Below are 18,207 nucleotides of genomic sequence, written 5' to 3' on the forward strand. Positions count from 1 at the left end.
AAACCTATTGGGTATCCCTAAAATGCATTATGGGAGCAATAAACATTGTAATTAAATTAATACGGAGTATATAATTAGGGATTCCCGATTTGCATTTAGGAAGTACCAAAGAACCACGGAGGGGCTTTATATAGTACCACTGTAGAATTGATGATGCCCAAAATACATTTAAGGAGTACTAAAAAAAAATCACATCTAGGTAATACAAAATACTCGTAGTACAATATTTCATGATATCCAATAGAATTGGCTACGCCTAAAACACTTGCATGTGGGAGTACCAAACATCGTCAATCTACATTGTATACAATTCGAAACGCCCAATATGCATTTAAGGAGTACTACCAAATAGCAAAGATATATACAAGTTACAGAGTACTAATTGGTAATGCCAAAAATACATTTAGGAATTAGGAGTACTAAAAAAAACCACATTGAGGTAATCCAAGCATTGTTGTTAGAATCGCGATCCGGATCGTAGGATCCTATGATCCATTTTTTGCAAAACGATCCAGATCGCAAGCAGAACCGCAAGGATGGTGGGATCGTAGCAGAATCGGTCATGATCGTAGCAGGATCGGTAGGATCGTCAAATCCTACTTTTCACTTAGATTGGTCCAGAATCGTACAAGATCGTGTAGGATCGGTTGATATGATCTTACTTTCTTACTTATTAAAATGATCCATAAAGCAACTAACTTTCTCTTTAAGCCTAAAAATTGATAACCCAACTTCATAAATGAAAATATTTCGCTTTTCTAATCTATATAACTATTACGAAGCCATATTGGCTTTAAAATATCAATATTATGTGAGAAAAAATAATGTATTTAGCATCCATATTGTTTGAAATATATGTCTTAATTCATTTAGCAACATTTTTCTTACTCCTTTTTACAATTTTTTAGGATCTTACGATCCTATGATCCGATTCTACCAATTAGATCCTACCCCTCACTAATCCAAGGTGGGATCGAGATCCTAACAACCTTGATTACAAGCAATCCGTAGACTATGGACCGTGGTGCACATAGAGCATGGTGCACCAAAAGAACATATGTGCATAAGCAAAAGAACATGACACTACGGCAAAAGAACATGCGATATAATATTTCACTTTTTTGTTCTAAAAATAATACTTCCTCCGTTCTGGGGTCAAGTTAAATTCGTATCGATATACATTTTCTAAATATTATTTTTTTATAATTTTTACTTGCAATCTATTTGAGATATAAAGAGTCAAAGTAATGATTAAAAGAGTAAAAGTCAACCATGGTGCGATATTTCCGGAACGGAGGAAGTATATTATTTTACTATTTATTAAAACCTAAATAAAAAAAATTACTCATGTTCTTTTCTTGTAATCAGATGTTCTTTCAATTATATACTAGTGTTCTTAAGGTGCACCATGCTCTATGTGCACCATGGTCCACCTTCTAAATTACGTGATTACAAGTACCCAGAGTACACTTTTTTTTCCCAGTCATGGCTTATCGAGTTAGGTAGGTATAAATAAAATAAAAAAATGCGAGTATCGGATGTCTAAATAAAGTGCTGGGAATTCCCATATGCATTTAGACATTTAGGGAGTACTAAACAATGATAAAGTTCTATACATGGAGTACAAGTTACACTACGTAATGCCCAAAATACATTTAAGGAGTAATAAAAATCCACATCTAGTTGTAGTACAAAAAATACCTTTTCACGAAACCATGTAGAATTGATTGCACCTAAAATACATTATGGGAGTACTAAACATCATCAATCTCTACTTTATACTTCATACAATTGTTAGCACCTAAAATTCATTTAGGGTGTACTAAAAACTATAATGACAGTATTTACAGCAGCAGCAGAAACCATGACATCTTCATGGCCACGGACCAGGCGCTCAGTGAGGCGAGAAGAAAAAAATGGCTTCATTTCTGTATTACCACCCCGAACAAAGAATTCTGGAAGCTCTTTCAGATGCAGGGAAGGACTCCGTACTAACTGCATGAATCTGATATAGAAAATGTGGAACTGTATTAGCAATCTTCATTGCTTTACTACTAACATTTCTCTTGTTTATAGAGAAAATTTTATAGGATGGCTAAAATGGCCTTGGGGAGTGGATAACTTTTATTTGTACACCTTGTCAAAAAGTTATGTAAAATACTTATAACATACGGAGTGCAATACAAAATTAAGGAGATTATTTGAGTGAGACAAGAAAATAGGGTAGGCAGAATATTAAACTTCCAGCAAGGAGGAGCTTTTTAAGAGCCTCTTCTATAAGACCCTAATTTATAAAAGAAACATCCTTAATCAAACAAGTATTACCTCTTTTGCCATCCAACTCATCACCCTTTTATATTCCATACTTAAATTTTTAAAAACACCAATGACCCAATACAAAAAGCTCCTACACGGCTGCACCTGATTAAGACTGGCTCCGTTAACTCGCTCCCATCCCATATAATCCTTGCAATATGAAATTCCAATAAAGCATGGGAAACAATTTGCTCCTTTAATAACACCCCACAAAGGCCATAAAATAGCTATTCCCCTTGTGTTGCTGGAATAGCTTCATGGCATGTTTTCCAAAATGAAAAAATCCTTAGTCCTTGGAAGACCATTCCTTACTACTTCCAATCAGTTTAACTAGAGGACTCCTCATTCCCACAAGTGTAAAAAATCGTCCAATAACTGGACTGAACTGAATAATAACCATTCTTTTCCAGATTCATCATGCCACATCTACACGAGGCTTATCACTCAAAAGGATAGTATGAATTCTCTCTCTTTCGAAAGAAAATTATCACAATTCTGCTCAAGATCAATATGTACATTTGAATTTTATGGAACATGTTGCAAGTTGGAAATCACAAATACAAAAATATAGGGATTAGAAACACCACCATCACTCTTATCTCACTGCATTATTTCAATCACCTCTACTCATTGTCTCAACAGTATGACCTTTATTGTAAGGACCTCTACAAACACAACAATAAGCAAATACATAGCCCATAATCTTACAAAATAGATTTCCCTTGCTATTTGTCTGAATGACATATAATTACAGAATCATTCGAGGAGAAATAACTGATTGCCATAGAGCCAACAAAAAGCATGAAACTAAAAGCAAGCCATTAGAAGATAAAAAAAAAAGTAGCAAAACATCATAGGAAACGAGGAGTTGCATAAATTAACAAAAAAATTCCAAACATAAGTTATAACAAAGGGAAAAGGCATACAAGATTCAAGTAAAGAGTGTAATTGCATACTTGCATATCCAAAAACTAAAACCTCTACTGAAGAAGGTTGCAGGGAACATAGGAGTGACACATACTTGGAAAACGCAACACTATGATAGAGTCAGCAAAGAGTAATCTTCATGTCTCAAAATTTAAATACCATAATTGTACCCTCAAACAACCCAAAAAACTCAATAAGACTAGAGACCACCAACAACAAGACACCAACGAACAAGATAAAATTTCAAGAAGCGGGACACATAAGAAGTACGTTCTAAGGACATGTTGAATAGCTGAATCAATGTACTCGTTAGTGAGGTGATAGAGGAGATAATAACCATCCTTAAACCTCAGGGATTTTTCAAGTGTGGCAATGAGCTCAGTTTCCCACTAATGACATGTTCCAATAACAATCACAATACATCCCAAGTTAATGAGTTATTAATCAGGAAAATAATTTTTTTCACTAGTCTTTGCTAATTAATTAAAAAATTCAGGCATCATAACAACATGACAAATTTTGATAGTAATTTGCGTTATTTAAACCTTTCCTGGATATTGCTTCACAAAACCATCAAAGACAAGGGTAAGGGGAAGGTTATCGATTATCACCACTACCATAACGACAATGAAAGTGGCCAAAGCAAAAATGGATTTTTATGGGTTTACAATGAGGTAAATAGGAAACAAAAAAGAAGAGGAAGGAATAAGAATTTTGGTGCCAACAACTTCAGCAAATTCCTCATAAAAAAAATCACCATGTGAATTCTGAGTCCGCTAACACTAAAACCTATTACACAAATGGCATAAGTCGAATCAAAATCCTCTTAATCCTACATATTCAATCAAATGCACTGCTTAAAAGATCAAACTAAATAAAAAACTGACATATTCAAATATGAATTTCATGAATGCAAAAGTATACCATCAAATAGAGCAAGAAAAATACATTTTAATGATCGCCCCAGAAAATAAATTTTCAATATGACAGCATATCCAATTGGAAAATAGAAAGCAAAATCAAATCATAGATCGAAAAACAGAAAAGGGTAATTACAAAAATACAAAAGGAGAAACTTTTGGAATTACTGAAACAGATTGTTTATAGTATCATCATACGAATCGAAATCGTACACCAAAAAAAAAATCATATGAATTGAAATCAAATTAAACTCACTTCTTCTTCGTCATAATAGAACACAAAATCGAAGGGGAGGATCTGCAAATTCTTTATTTGTTTCGGGAACCACGTGGAAGGAGAGACGGTGACGAAAAACAGTACGGAGCAAAAATTTAATCTGAATTCGCTAACGTTGGCCGGCATTCCGGTGAGAGGAAGAGCATGAGAGTGACAGAGTAGTTAGGGTTGAAATGAAAATAAATTTGATCAATATAAATTAGTTTTTTTTCAAGGGTATCAATATAATTAGTTTATGATACAGATTAGGAGTTTAGGGATCATAAATGTAATTTTAAAAACATTAAAGTTATACTTGTCGATCTTGAATAATTTATTTACCTTAGTTTTTTACAAACAAACAAGCCTTAGATGAATAGTACTTATCGACGGCTAAGATTTATTCAATTAAACTAATGGCTGAGATTTAATTAAAAATATGAGAGTCGTCGTTAGTCGACGACCTTCACAGAATTTTTATTTCCGTGAATCGTTCTTGGATTCATTACCAATTGAGGAAATTTACTGTTACCTTTCTAAAAGGATTTATTGCAGTGCAAGATATTTTAATTATAAACAATAATTAAAACATACATTGAAGCATGCAAAGTCTAAACATTTATCATGAGTAATAACTTGAAAATTAAAGCAATCATGCAATTTAAACAAGTTATTAGCATTTTATTCGATTTTATTGTTCCGGCAGGTGTGAATAAAATGATTCTAAGACCCTAAAACCATTGAAGAATTAAGAACATTATGTATTTTGACTCAATTCTAAAACATTTTAGGTAAGCAAAAGCCTTTTGCTAATAGTCTAGAAACTACTCTTGGTTGATAGGTACGTCTAAGAACTTATTAGGTAAACCTATCGATTTTTCCACGACATAAAAGGACTCCTTACTTATATCGTTGAGTTTCACCAAAACTAACATGTACTCACAATTATTTGTGTACCTTACCCCTTTAGTATCGATAAGTAACACCTCGCTATGGCGGAAAACTATTACTAAGATCGATGAAAAAAGGATATCCAAGTAAGTGTTATTTTGGCATGGCACCTTTTAACTCAATTTTTAAGTTTGGAACTTAAGGCTCTTACTATGTTGGTTAGATTGTAAGTGAACTAAAATCCTTAATCATGCAACATAATCAAGCTTTGATCTCATGCATATTTAAGACATATTTAAAAGCAATAAATAACTTAAAACATGCATAAGATAAATGTGATCTAGTATGGCCCGACTTCATCTTGAAGCTTCAACTTCAAAGTCCGTCTTGAAAATCTCCGTGGGAGGCGCCATTTTCTTCAAATAGGATAAGCTATAATTAAACTAATTACAACTATTTGATGGTATGCAGACCATATTTGAATTGAAAAACAATTTTGGTACTTTAGACCAATTACATTCAAATTAATGGTACGCAGACCATATTTTCTATCCTATTTGGTCCATACTAGTCACTTCATAACCTGCAAAACAGTACATATGCAATATATACCATTCACCCATTCATTATCATGAATGGCCCATATAGCTGGTTAGTAAAACACGTTATGCATCACATAAATATTTGCATCAATTAATCAAGAGCACCAATAATCTCCCAATTATTCAGTCCTTATTAATTCTAATCAAGTTGTTTAACCTTAAGGGATTTGTAGACCTAATCAAGAGTTTATGACTAAAAAAAATGCTCCCACTAAAACCAATAAATTCATATTCTTTACTAATTTTAAACATAAAAATGTATTTCTAGTCTAACCGGAAACATACAAATTTAATTAAAATTTAAAGCTCATATAAATTTATAATTGAATCCATTTATTTAATTTATTTTCAGTCGAATTTAAATTAATTCAAGATTTTAATTTTAGTAAAATAATTAGAATAAATAAAATTTATCATAATTATAATATTCAAAATTAAAATCCAAGAAAACAATTTAAATTGTTAATTTTAAAATTAATTAAAATTACATGAACTGAAAATTTCAAATTAAAATTTTAAAACGATTTAATCGTAATACAAGGTACGCACATCACCACGCAACGCACAGCCATAGGCCACACGCACGCAGCCATCGCTGGCCACGTGCGCGCAGCCTCTATGCTGCGTCGCGTCTGCTGCTGCACACCATCGCAAGGCATCAATCGAAGCACGCTAGCCACTGCTCGCTACGCGCGCCAGCGCTCGTGCAGGCGTAGCGCTCGTCGCACGCGAGCCAGCGCTCGCTGCGCGCGAGGCTTCGATCGCTGCGCGAGGCAGTGTGCGTTGTGGCGACTGCTCGCTGCCTTGCTCCTCGCCCTCGCCCATTCGCCCATCGCACATAGCACACGACACAAGGCAGGGCTACTGCCTTGTGCTCGTGCACCATTGCCTTGCTCGCTGCATTCGTACCGCATGGGCGATGTAATCCCCCGTAATTTTATATATTTTGTTTATATATTTTAACGTATATTAATACATTTAAATATAATTTACGGATTTCAGAAATGAATGTGTAATTAAAATATAATTATTTTATTTCATTTTGAATAATTTTAATGATTTATGAAATCAAAATGTATTTTTGAATTTTACGTTAAAACGAATTCGAATTTCGAAATCACGTTCGATTGAAATTAGCAAGCAATCCTAACCATTTCGGATTCAATAGCCTAAACCCTACTCCTAGCCCAATTGGGTAAAGCCCAAACCAATAAAACCCAAAACAAATACTCCCTCCCCTTTTCTAATGCACGTGAACCCAAAGAAACACACAAAAAAAAAAAGAGAAAACCTCCTCTTGCTCCTTCACTGTTCACGTAACAAGCACCAAACCCTCAACACCCTCCTCCTTGCCGCCGCTGCTCACGCCGCCGGACCCACCAGCACGTCACCGGCATCCCGTCGCCACTGGTAACGCTCACCTCCTCTCTTGTCGTTCTCTTTCTCATTATTTCTCTTTCTCTTGTTCGTTTTCTTGATCTCCTCCTCAACCGGTTCTTGTTCTCGCACAGCACCACCACCACGCTGAGCGCTCGTGGTTCTGCAATAACCGCCGTCCTCGTCGTCCACCCTTGCACGGTAGATTCCTCCTCCTTATTTCCGTTCTCCCGTCGTGTTTTTCCTTTCTTTCGTTTCCTTTTCATGGCTCTCAAACCATGCTTTGATTGTTTTGCCAGCAACACCACCTCGCCGCACCGCCGCGTGCCGCCCAGCCTTCCTCGCCGCACCGCCGCGTGCCGCCCAGCCTTCCTCGTCGCCGGCAGTTCTCCCCTTCCCTTATTCGGTTAAACCCTTAAACCCTAGACTAATTGAATGTCTTAATTATATATATTTTTAGCTTAAATTATGATTCTTGAATTTAGATTATAAGTCTCATGATTTAATTTGCAAATTTCAGATTTTTACACGTGCGTAATTGAATTATTAATTTTCAGATTCGTATATTATAATTTAAACAATATTATTTTATTTTCAGATTATATAAATGCATTGAAATATTAGTTTTTGATTGATTAAAGTATGAAATTCAAGGTTTTTATGATTGTAAATCATGGTAGGTTGAGTATGGATTATTAAATTTGTTGTTTCAATGTACTAGGGACGTAGATTGACCATGGTGAAGCTTTTAAATGAACCTATAGTGCGGAAAATTTAAAGTACGATGTTTGCAAAAGTTTTCAACGAATTTCAATAACTAATTCAACAATTATGATTCTAGGAAATCAAATGTTTAAGTTTTGATATTGGGGAAAGTTCTAAATATGCTTAGGATGCAATTAGAATGCTTTATTATGGTTGTCAATGATCAGAAATTGATTGAGATTATTTATTGGTCGTTTTAGGCGGAGAATTCTCTTTAGGCGACTTTTGAAAGTGTTAAAGTGGCCTATCAGTTTGTTTACACAAGGTACGTACATACCTGTGTGCTTGGAATGTGTGCTAATTGTTGAAACCATGTGTATTATTGATGAACCTGGTTATGTTAATGTTGTTGATGAACTTAGTCGGGTTGAAACTGCATGTTTGATACTGTTGGATGAACATATTAAACCTTTATTGCATTTTGAGGATTATAACATGTTAGTATGGAAGATTGATGCAAACATGTTTGATTGGGAACACTAGATTGTTTAGTATATAATTCAGATCAGTTAATTGTTGTTCCCTTTTTAGCTTTTCACTACTTTATGAGGGCGGAGGACCTCATTTAGTAAGTTGAAACCTTATACCCATATTCAGGGGTTGATTAGTATTAAAGAAAAGATTGGAGTTAATTGGAATGAGTCTAGTTAGATGCCTTTGTGATCACTTACTCAATTCCAAGATAAAAACAGTTATAAATAAATGTGAGTTGCATGCCTTATGTGATTGTTGAGTCATAACAGGGTGTCAATTTGTAAATCATGTAAAGTGAAACTGAGTAGCAATAGCTTTAGACTGTGCACGTCTAAAGTGACGGACAAACAGGAGTTGGGGTTCATGGTGGTAGCCCATGGCCTTTCATTCGGACCGGATTGATCACCGCGTCCTATTTTCAGTCAAACGTTCCTCGATATCGCAGGTCACTGAGGTTACGGAGTCGCGCCCGTACCTCGCCTAGCTAGAAAACTCGGTCCATTGCCTATTTAAATTAAAATAATGTTATTGTTATAAAAAGTCTAGTCCAGTCTAGCTTAGTCTAGTTAAGTATGGTCGTTAGATTATCATGCTTTGTTTGCCCTTAATTATGTTTAATAGTATCATGTTAGGATTATTATTGCTTTAGTATGTAGTACTCAGCTTTGCTGATTACGTGCTTGTTTGTGTGTGTTGATCATGGCTATGCCTTATTGATCCTGTGATGACCCATTTCTGGTGAGCAGTCTCTAAGGATCAATAAGCATTGCCCATCTACAGGTTTGAAGATGATGCATCATTGGGATCGGGATTAGAGAGCTTGTAGTTCTATTTGTTTAATTAAGTGATTCAATTTGTTAACTTGGATTTGAAACTTGTCGTACTATTCGTATTTCCTTATTTCAGTTGATTGTTTCGGACCTAATATGTAATAGATTAATTATGAACCCAAAAGTTAGTTTTATGTTTTCCGCTGCAAAATTCTGAATAAGCCGTACGTTTTTACACGGGCGATAATACTTTGATAATTCCCTACAGTTATATTTAAAAAGAGGTTATTTTAGAAAATGGGAATTGTCGGGGTGTTACAGGCGACGAGCTCCCTTGCTCGTCGTTGCATGCCCACACTATACAACACCCCTTAAGGGTAACACGTAGCGTCCATTGTTTCGTGCGTGCAAGTTTTATGAGCGAATTGCATAAAAACTAAAACTTTTATTTCCAAAATTAATGACAAATTAATAAATCATATTAATTTTATAATTTTAGGGCGAAAAATCGAAAATTTATTAATTAATTAATTTCCGATTAACATGGATTCAAATCTAGGTCATAAAAATTTAAAATTTAACACAAATTAACAATTTTTATGGTGGTTTTTAATCATAGGTATCTAATTAAATTATTAATTAATTATGAAAATCAAATTAATTCTAAATTATTCGAATTTTCAACAAATTAATTATAATTACAAATTAGATTGCATAATTAACAAGGCTAGGCATTCAAACTTGTTAAACATATACAGTAGGTCAATCAAAAATTCAAGATTTATCAACAAGAATCGCAAATATTTAATTTAACATCTTAAATTTACAAACTTTTGCGTTCGAAAAACTAAAACCTTCGAAAAGTCATAGTTAGGCTTCGAATTTGAGAATTCTGGGTTCGGCCGAAAAATATGTTTTTTGTCAAAATTTTAGAATGCCTTTTACATGCGGAATTGACACAAAAATCACTCGATTTGGATGAGTAACGAAGAAACTGCCGAAAAACTGCGTACATATAATTAAAAAAACGCAATTTGCAATTAATTAACAATTACGAAAATTAATCACCCCTTTTAATTCTTGCAAATTTGTAATATTTAACCATTTTTATGCAATTTAGATTATGAAAATAATAAGAGGCTCGTGATACCACTGTTAGGTTATGATACATATGACAAAACATAAATCATGCGGAAAAACCTTAATGTCAGGAAACATATTATTTATACATAATCATTTAGCATAATTTAGGAGCATACACTTTGTAGCGTGCCCTCCCTAGCTGCGCCCGAACCGAACAAGAAGAAGTCTTTAGGACTCCAAATGTCGTCCCTCCGTAGATAGTCCACAGTACGTCCGGATCCGCCTCAAGTTAGACCAACTAGAATCGCCCTTAAGGTTACTAGGAATTTCGGCTATTGTGTTTGCAAGTGTATGGCTGATTTTTCTTTCAAACACTTACCCTTTGAATACTTCAATTGTCTCTATAAATTATGACCCTAGGCTCTTATTTATAGAGGTATGGAAAGGGAATTGGAATCCTAGTAGGATACGAATTAATTAAACTTAGAATCCTATAAGAACTCTAATTAATTAATTTATCCTTTTAGGAATAGGAATTTAATCATATACCAAATCCTAATAGCTTTAGGAATCGTGCATGAAAACAAACACACACACGCACGGCAGCCACGAGGGCCGCCCATGCGCGTGTGTGCGAGCAGCAGCCCACGCCACGAGGCCCACACAGCCGTGGCCTTGGCGCGCGCTGGGCCTGCCTTGCGGTGGGCCTGGGCGCTGCCTTGGCTGGGCGTGTGGCGCGCATTTGGCTTGCTGGGCGATGGCCCGACTTCGTGTTGGGCCTTCGTCCGGCAGGCCTCGTCCGATGCTTATTCGTACGATACGCTTCCGATTAAATTCCCGGTTCCGGAATTCATTTCCGATACGAACAATATTTAATATTTCCGATTCCGGAATTAATTTCCGTTTCGAACAAATATTTAATATTTCCGTTTCCGGAATTATTTTCCGATTCCGATAATATTTCCGATTCTGACAATATTTTCGTTTCCGGCAATATTTCCGATTCCGGCAATATTTCCATTTCCGATAATATTTTCCGATACGTACCATGTTTCCGTTTCCGGCAACATCTACGACTTGGATAATATTTATATTTCCGATACGATCCATATTTCCGTTTCCGGCAATATCATCGTTTCCGGAGTATTCATTTCTTGCTTGTGACGATCTCAGCTCCCACTGAAACCAAGATCCGTCGATTCCGAATATCCATAGAAGGAGTATTTAATGCCATTAAATACTTGATCCGTTTACGTACTATTTGTGTGACCCTACGGGTTCAGTCAAGAGTAAGCTGTGGATTAATATCATTAATTCCACTTGAACTGAAGCGGCCTCTAGCTAGGCATTCAGCTCACTTGATCTCACTGAATTATTAACTTGTTAATTAATACTGAACCGCATTTATTAGACTTAACATTGAATGCATACTTGGACCAAGGGCACTATTTCCTTCAGATGCATCATGGTGATCGGGATTAGAGAGCTTGTATTGATTTTGTCTTGCTATGTTATTTGGGTTTTGTTAATTGAGACTTCAAACTTGTCGTACTATTTATATTTCCTTATTTTCGTTGGTTGATTTTTGGGATTAAACCTGTAATCGTTTATTTATAAACCTAAAGTTAGTTTTATGTTTTCCGCTGCAAAATTCTGAATAAGCCGTTACGTTTTCACATGGGCGATAATGCCTTGATAATTCTCTACGTTTTATATTAAAAGGTTATTTTTAGAAAAGAGAGAATTGTTGGGGTGTTACAAAGTGGTATCTATAAGCTAAGGTTTTACTTTAATAAAAAATTTAGGCGCCTAAACTAACTAGTTTTCTAAAACGAATTTCCTAGAATCGAGCTCCTACGTATTATAGTGTTCAAAAATTGGTACTTTTTTTTGGGGGCCGATTTCCTTTTATCTTGTTTGAAAGTATATAATATTTCTTATTTATGTTCGATATCAAATTATTTATTCAAGTTAAAGTGATACTTTCGACATTTTTATTTTTCTTATTATTTATTATTCAAAAAAAAAAATGAGTACACTTTTTTTAAAGAAGTTCAATTTTTTTTTTAGTTGTTTCAAGAGTTAGAATTCGTTATTAGAAAATATAAATCTTTTTTCGAATTAATAACTTTATTTTCGAATTTATTCGCTACGCAATTTCTTAACTTATTTCACTTTATTTATTTTATACATTTATATATGTTATTATTCTATGTTATAATTTTCTTATATTATTGTCCTTTTACTTTGTTATTTAAATGATTCCAATGCTTTAGTTTATGAGAGATGGGTAGTATAAGAAGGGCATATAAGATAGAATTATATGTGCATTAGTAGCTAGTCAATGCTAGCATAAAAATTGATTGTTATGTACGTGCGTGTGCTAATTGTTTAATGTTACATTTAAATGTGCATAAAGAATTGTTTGCTTCCACCAAACTTATTGCGTTATTGAACTTTGTTTATGATTTGGTTGGAAAATCGTTAGTGAGACATGGAATTGTTTACTTCAGGAATAAAATGTTTCTTTCCAAGTATACCAATATAGGATCCTTCGAGAAACTTGATATAGAAACCCCAGATATTTACGTGAAGAAAATTGTGTTTGGATGTGAATATCATGCTAAAGTTCAAGGGCAACCTATCTTAATGAGAAAAGATACCATAGCAGCCACTATCATTAATTGCTTACCTAACAAATTTCCATACCTAGAACTCAAGGAAAAGTTTAAAGACATGCATTCGGATAATGGAACTCCAAACTTGGCTAAGTATGGGACTTGGGATGGTAGATGGAAATATGACTCAGAAATTCTGACCACCATTATTGAGGCGGCAGAAAGTGGGTTTAGAGACGGTAAAATCGTAGGGAGTCATGTTGGGGATGCAGTTACAGAAGAACCTATGGGAGTAAGTGTAAATAATGACCTAGAGGAAAATGATGTAGCTGTGGAGAATGAGAATGTAGGTGTTGAGGCAGAGAATCCTAACCTAGTGGCCCAGGAGCCAACCATTGAAATTTCTAGTGATTCGGATGTAGAGCTCGAAAGTGAACAGGAGATGGCAAGTGAGCCTAATCAAGATGAAGACATGGAAGAAGATGCAAACCCAGGGGAAGACCCCGATGAAGACCCTGAGGAAGAGTTCGATGATCTTGAGATCTAAATTTCACTCCGCAAGTTTCAGGAGCAATGGATAGGCAAGAGGCCACAAATATTTGGAAGTCATAAATAGTTAATTAGCTCTTTTATGTTTTAAAGAATAAGTAGCAAAGCTACAAAAATTTAATGTTAAAGTTTATTGAAGTTTGAAATGTTCTTTATTATTTTCAAGGATGTAATAAACCTTTATGGAGTTAGCAATAAAAGTTAAAGTTTTCAAGGAATTGTTCTTTATTCTATTTTGAGGATTCCATAATACTCCAATCTCTAGGTAGTACGTCATGGATTAATTTTTCTATTGGTTGCATACTCAGTGTGAATTGTGGATCAATTTAATTGACACGAAAATATTAAATGATTTGAGTACATAAAGGAAGTGAGGGCCAATCTAGAACCTCATGACCAATATGATTCAAAATGTTATGCCTTATGTGCAGTGTGTGAATGTCTTTCGTGAACTATTAGGATGATTACTTTTCAATGATTATTGCATCTTGTAGACGATCGTTGCACCTTCGTAAACGATTGTCGTGCCTTCGTAAATGATGTGTATTAATGTGAACATTGTTGGTTGAGGCGATCTTTACGGTCAATTCAAATATTAAATTGTATGGGATAACGTATAGGTGATGTTTCAAACCTAAAGTAGAGTATACTAATTGCAGGTCGCGTTCTAGAATGGCCAACAACAATGATCTAGCTGCTGCGGTTCGCCTCTTGGCGGAAAAGCTAACCCAGGAGAGAACTGAGCGCCCTGATTCTGCAGGGGAAATGTTTGAAAGACTTTCTAAGGTTAAGCCACCGTATTTCAAGGGGCAAGCAGATCCAACCTTCCTGGAAAACTGGATTAGGGAATTTGAGAAACTATTTGAGGCTGTGAGTTGCCCTGGGAGTATGAGAGTCAGTCAAGTTGTCCTTTACCTGAAAGATGAGGCCGACCTTTGGTGGAGGGAAAATGGAAATAGACTAAGTGCTGCTGAGGGATTCAATTGGGATTCATTTATTGTTGCATTGAGGGGGAAGTTTTATCCTCCTTTTATGAGAAAGCAGAAAGCGCAAGAGTTCATCAATCTTAGGATGGGGAATATGACTATTGCTGAATACTATAGCAAGTTTATAGCTTTATCGAGGTTTGCACCTGAGGTTGTAGCTACGGAGGAGCTGAAAGCTCAAAGGTTCGAGCAAGGGCTGACTGATGAAATTCAACTGGGATTAGGTGGGGAAACTTTTACATCCTTAGACATAGTGTATGGGAGAGCTGCTCATATTTATGGTCTGCATTCTAGAAGAGACAAGAAAACTGTGATAGTTGGGGAAAAGAGGAAAGATTTTAATACTGGGGGTAACCAAGAAAACTTTAAAAGGAATAGAAACGGAAATGGGAATGGAAATGGAAATTTCCAACGAGGAAACAATAAGGGGCACCACAACAACTCGAACCCATCTGAGAGAGTGCATCATTGCAAGATGTGCAGTAACAATCACCTTGGTAAGAACTGCAAAGGAGAATTAGTGACCTGCAACTATTTTCAGAAAAGGGGGCATAGGGAGTATGAGTGCTTCACTAAGCACAGAAAGGAACAAAATAGTAATGGAGGTGGAAACCAAGTGAGGTTTAACCAATCTGGAGGTCAAAATTCAAAGCCTTGAGGGGCACAAAACAATCAAGAGAACTATAATAAGCCTGCAAATGATAACAACAACCCGAATAACGCTCCAGGAAAGTTGTACATGATTAATCAAAATGAGGAGGAACGATCTGCCGATATAGATTCTGGTACTTTTTCTATTAACTCCGCGCAACTTAAGCATTATTTAATTCGTGGTGACTTGTTCTTTTGTTTCGTCATCTGTTGTAAAAAGTCTAAAGTTAGTAGTTTTAGTGAAATTGGAATTTTGAGGATAGGATTCGTCGAAAGAGAATTTTGGTTAGCTATTCCCTGAGGTGAGTTACGAGGGCGTAACTCGTTTTCTTTAAGGGGGGGGGGGGGAGAATGCGATAGAAATTCGCGCTTTTTACCTATTTTGTGGCATTTTTATGCATTTTATTGCTTATTTTAGCAAATTTTACAAGTTGATGCAAAGCAAATAGATTCTCCGCATAATATAAAGGTGTTCATGAGTAACACAAACAACTTTGAGTTGGCAAAAGAGTGCACATAGGTGGCACAAGTACTTCTCTAGTAAGAATAAGTTAAAAGCTTTTGGGGAAAATGTGGGAAATTTCGTGTCAAGTTTCGGGACGAAACTTCTTTTAAGAGGGGTAGATTGTAATCCCCCGTAAATTTATAAATTTTATTAATATATTTTAACATATATTATTTATATTTAAATGGAATTTATGAATTTTAGTAATAAATATATAATTAACGTATATTTATTTATTACATTTTAATATTTTCAACGATTTACGAAATTGAAAATGATTTTAGAATTTTAAGTTAAAACGAATTCGAATTACGAAATTCCGTTCGATTGAAATTAGGAAGCAATCCTAACCATTTTGGATTCAACAACCCAAATCCTATTCCTAGCCCAATTGGGTAAAGCCCAAACCATTAAAACCCAAAAAGAACCCAAACCCCTACCCAAAAACTGATTCACGTGAAAAGCAAAAGCAAGAAAAAAAATCAAAACCCTCCTTCCCCCTATTCTTTCACGTAAACCTTGCAACCTTCTCTCCTTCTGCCGTTTTTCTCTCCTCCCTTCAGCCGCCGTCGCGCTGCCGCCTCACCACCGTCGGACTCTTTTCCGTCGTCCCTCGCCAGCCGCCGGTAATCCTCCCTCTCCTCCTTTCTTTCTCTTTCGTTCTCCTTTTGCGTGACTCTCTTTCTCACTCGTTGTTTTGTTGCCCGAGCCAACAACCACGTCGTTGACCACCAGCTCTCACCACCACCTTGCTCGCGCACGCCCCGCATCGCCGCCCAGCTTGCGCCGCCGCTGCCGTGCCCCTGCTCGCCGGCAGTCTCTCTCTCTCTCCTCCTCTCCTTTTGGTTATTTCTTAAACCCTAAGTTATTTAAATGTTTTAATTAAGTTTATTGATTTTTGTTTATGTTTCTTGAATTAAATTATTAATCTTTATAGTTAAATTATAATTTTCAGATTTGGTATTGATATTATAAATTAATTATTTTCAGTTTTGGTTGATTAATACATAAGTTACGGTTTAAATTAGTTTAGTGATTTAATTCATGTTTATTGAATTTAAATTATAAGTTATTATGATTAAATTATATTTTCAGATTATATATTATGTTTAAATAATAAATTTAATTTTCAGATTATGCGATTGCATTGAAATAATGATTTTTAATTATTAAAGCATGAATTATTAAGGTTTTAATAGTTTTAAAATCATGGTATGATGTTTATGAATTATTAAGGTTATTGTTTTTATGATTTTAAGCATATTAATTATGGTTTGGCGAATTTTTAAACTATTTTATATTGCTGGAATTTTAAAAAGAAATGCTTTATTGGAGTTTATTATAATTGGTGATCATTAGTGTAGTAATCACTATGCTAGGAGGTTTAGTAGCCAAGTGTTGTCATTGGGGAACGTTCTAAATATGTTTAGGATGCAATTAGAATGCTTTATGATGGTTGCCAATGATTAGAAATTGTTTGGGATTATTTGTTGATTGTTTTAGGCGGAGAATTCTTTGTAGGCGACTTTTGAATTCGTTAAAGTGGCCTATCAGTTTGTTTACACAAGGTACGTACATACATGTGTGCTTGGAATGTGTGTGATTTGTTGAAACTATGTTGAAATTGTTGATGAACTTGGTTATGTTGAAATTGTTGATGAATTTGGTTATGTTGAAAGTGCATGTTTAATATTGTTGGATGGACATGTTAAGCATATATATTTCGTTATGAGAATTATAGCATGTTAGTATGGATGATTGATACAGACATGTTGGTTGGGAACACTAGATTATGTTATATACATTGATTCAGATCGATTGATTGTTGTTCCCTTTTAGTTTTTCACTACTTTATGAGGGCCGTGGACCTTGTTTAATAAGTTGAAACCTTATACCCATATAGAGGGGTTGATCAGTATTAAAGGAAAGGTTGGATTAATTGGAATAAGTCTTGATTGTCACCTTTGTGATCACTTACTTAATTCCAAGATAAAAACAGTTGAGAATAATTGTTGATTGTATGACTTATGTGATTTTTGAGTCATAACAGAGTTTAATTTGTAAATCATGTAAAGTGAAACTGAGTAGCAATAGCTTTAGATTGTGCACGTCTAAAGTGATGGACAATCAGGAGTTGGGGTCATGGGTAGCCTATGGCTTTTTCTGGGGCTGGATTGATCACCGGTTCTATTTTATTCAAAAGTCCCTCGATATCGCAGGTCATTGGGGTTTACGGAGTCGCGCCCGTACCTCGTCTTCCTTAGTGAAGAAGAAGAAGTTTCTAGTAGCAACTCGGTCCATTGACTATTTCAATTAAAATAATGTTATTGTTATAAAAGTCTAGTTGATGAATGGCCTAGTCTAGTCAAGTGTGGTCTTCAAATTAATATGTGTTGTTTGCTCTTACTTATGTTTCATTAGTATCATGTTAGGATTGTTCGTTTAATAGAATCATGTTAGGATTATTATTGTTTTAGTATGTAGTACTCAGCTTTGCTGATTACGTGCTCTGTTTGT

At 35.2% G+C, this 18,207-nt stretch overlaps 1 long non-coding RNA gene across 1 annotated transcript; it reads right to left on the minus strand.

Moving 5' to 3' along the window:
* Window positions 1–1,541: 1,541 nt before the first annotated feature.
* Window positions 1,542–4,742, minus strand: LOC110787044 (uncharacterized). Its single transcript, XR_002533014.2, has 2 exons — window positions 4,420–4,742; window positions 1,542–2,005 (listed from the first exon to the last, which is right to left on the minus strand). It is a non-coding gene; the product is annotated as an uncharacterized lncRNA (long non-coding RNA).
* Window positions 4,743–18,207: the final 13,465 nt, after the last annotated feature.

Source organism: Spinacia oleracea, chromosome 6 (assembly GCF_020520425.1).
Source record: "Spinacia oleracea cultivar Varoflay chromosome 6, BTI_SOV_V1, whole genome shotgun sequence".
Classification (NCBI taxonomy): Eukaryota; Viridiplantae; Streptophyta; class Magnoliopsida; order Caryophyllales; family Amaranthaceae; genus Spinacia; species Spinacia oleracea.